This window comes from Mus musculus, chromosome 8, assembly GCF_000001635.26.
Source record: "Mus musculus strain C57BL/6J chromosome 8, GRCm38.p6 C57BL/6J".
Taxonomy (NCBI): Eukaryota; Metazoa; Chordata; class Mammalia; order Rodentia; family Muridae; genus Mus; species Mus musculus.
The window spans coordinates 22,957,679-22,960,700 of NC_000074.6; the positions used below are offsets into that span (position 1 = coordinate 22,957,679).

The following is a 3,022-nucleotide window of genomic DNA, read 5'->3' on the forward strand; positions in this document are numbered from 1 at the left end:
TAATATTCATAGATTTTTGTCTTTTCATAGTATCCTAGATTTCCTGGATGTTTTGTGCTTGGATTTTTTTTTAAAGAATTAACTTTTTTCTTTTTGGACTGAGCTATCCATTTCTTCTATCTTGTTCTCAAGACCTGAACTTGGATCTTCCATGTCTTGTAATGCATGAGTGAAGGTTACTGTTGATATTTTTGTTGTGCTAAGTTTTTCATTTCCAGTTTCATTTGTTTGAATTTTCTTTAGTGATTCTATTTCTTTGTTAAAGTTGACTTTCATGTGTTGAATCATTTTAATCGTTCTGCTCAACTGTGTTTTCATGGTCTTTATTAAGGAATTTATTCTTATCACTTCTTTTTTTTAATGCAATACCTCTATCTTATTCCAATGTCAATTAAACAAACAAACAAACAAACAAACAAACCCCCACCAACCACCATGAAAACAGGCCAACTAAGATGGTAAGAGAACCCAAACCACTTCATCTATCCATCTCTGAAGAGCAGTGCCTCCTGGTGTCTTCACATCCGCCCGCCTCTTCTGTGTACTTATGTACAGCACATTGTTTCCTCGGATGAACGCATCTCTGTACTTATTCTTCAGCTGTCCATTTACATACTCCTCTGTCTGTTCCAGGGCTATATTCATGTAGCCATCCAGGCAGACCAGGACCCCTCGATAACCCACGCCAGAATTTAATTTCACCACAACTGGCCGCCCGATGATCTGCTTTAAGAAGTCGTTAGGGGTTTGCTTCCGCAGGCTCATGTTTAACAACCCTGGGAGGCAGGAAACCTGAGTTCTAATCTCTGCTACTTAATTATCTGTGCAGCTTGCGTAACTCATCACCATTTCACCTGTCACGGTCCCAGGCTCATCTTGCAGCCGGATCCAGAACGCTCACAGGCTGAGCCTCCACGGACGCGCGCGCTGAAAACCGAAACCGCCCCCCTTATCATTTCTTTATTAAGTTATTTATTCACTGTACATCCCGATTACAGCTTCCCCTCCTCTTCTCCTCCCAGTTCCTCCCTTCCCTCCCTCCTCCCCAACTCACCCATCCTCCCTTCCTCCTCAGGAAAAGGGAGGTCGTCCATGATATCAACCGGCCTTTCCATATCAGAGTATAGTAAGATTAGGTGTAGCTTCTTCTATTGAGGCCAGACAGGGCAGCCCAGTTAGGGGAAAGGAATCCAATATAGCCAGAGACAGCCCCTGCTCCCACTTTAGGAGTCCCACATGAAGATCCAACTGCACAGTTGCTACATGTAAGAGAGAGGGTGCTGGTTGGCAGTTTAGTCTTCATGAGCCCCTATGGGCCCAGGTTAGTTGATTTTCTAAGTTTTCTTGTGGTGTCCTTGACCCCTCTAGCTCCTTCAGTCCTTCCTCCACATCTTCCACAGAGATTCCCCAAGCTCATTTAATGTTTGGCTGTGGTTCTCTGACTCAGTTTCCACGTTCATATCATTTTAAAGGTAATTTTTAAGGGCATTTTCATAATTGCTACTTTGCAGTCTTTGTCTTATGCTCGAGCGACATTGCTTTTCTCTGAGCCACTTGATATAGGGCTGCTGGCTTCAGGAAGGGGCATGTTGTCTTAGCTATTCATGTTTGTGATTCTTGTGCTGGGACCTGGGCATCTGGAGTTAGGAAGTCTGGAATATTGTGTAGATACCTGGCCTCATCTTTGTTGGGTTGTCGTTCTGTTCTTTGGTTGCTGTTCACTCTGGATCCCAGGTGTGTGTGGAATCCTGGAAGAGATTATTTCTTCAGGTCGGTGGGTGACACAAAAGAATGAAACGGGCTAGGAGGAAGAGTTGAGAGGGTCAGTGAGAACTAGGGGGCCTGCATTGTGCTTTGTTGCGTTGGCAGAGGCTGTCTAACTTTTCTCCTGTTGTTGTCTTTGATTTTGCACTCAGTCCTACAATCCACTTAGAATTGAGTTTTGAGAATGGTGTGAGATTTGTATCTCTATTTCTCTCTCCCTCCTTCCTCCTCTTTCCCTTCCTCTTCTCCCTCCTCTCTTCTTATTCTTCCTTTCCTCTCTCTCTCTCTCTCTCTCTCTCTCTCTCTCTCTCTCTCTCTCTCTCTCTCTCTCTCCCCTTTGGTGGGGGGGATAAGATATCAAGTTTTCCAGATTTATTGAAAAAAAAAAAAACCAACTACCTTTGCTCCTTTGTCAAATGTCAGTCCTAATGGGTTTGTTATTGATATATAGTTATTGAGTAAATTGACTGTATGACAATTACTCAAATACCCAAAATGTTTCTGGGTTCTCTGTCACATTTACATATTGTTACATACTACACTGGTATAGCTGTTTATTTTTATTTTATTTTACGAACATGGTCTTGGTCACAGTTACTTTAGTGTATGCCTTCAAGTAAGGCAGTGCCCGTTCTACGCTTCAGTATTGAGTTGGTAATTCTAGATCACTTGCATATAAACTTCAGAATCAGTTTGCTCATATGCCAAACTACCAGCTTGAGAGCGCTTTATTCAGATTATATTAAATCTATAGATAAAGTTCCGAAGAAATGACATCTTAGCATTATTGAGTCTTTCTACCTATGAGCATGGAATATCTTTCTATTTACTTAGTTTTCCTTGGTGTCATTCATTCTAGTTTTCTGGGACCCTGTCAGTGTCTTGTTGGGTTTGTACATGAATCCTTGGGTTTGAGTGTGCTAATGTAAGTAGTAATGTGGTTTCAATATGTAAAATCTCCTAGCTTATTCCTTCACAATTTCATAAACGTGGACACACATTCTGGTCATACTCATCTTCTGTCTTCTCCCTCCCACCCCACGAGCCTCTCTCTTCCCACTGAGTCTCCATCCCGTTATCCTTCCTGTTCTCTTTTTACACTGGGACCCAGGGGCTTCACCAGGGTTGTCCATCTGGTGAGGTGTGGCGTTGAGGTAACTCCCTCTGAGTACATCACTAAAGTCAGTGACTTCCTCTTCTCCAGCAGTCCTTGACTGCCATTATATCTCCTATGCAGGGGTCCATGAGCCCCTTCCCC

General features: G+C 42.8%; 1 pseudogene; it reads right to left on the reverse strand.

Moving 5' to 3' along the window:
* Positions 359–948, reverse strand: Gm10043 (predicted pseudogene 10043; annotated as a pseudogene).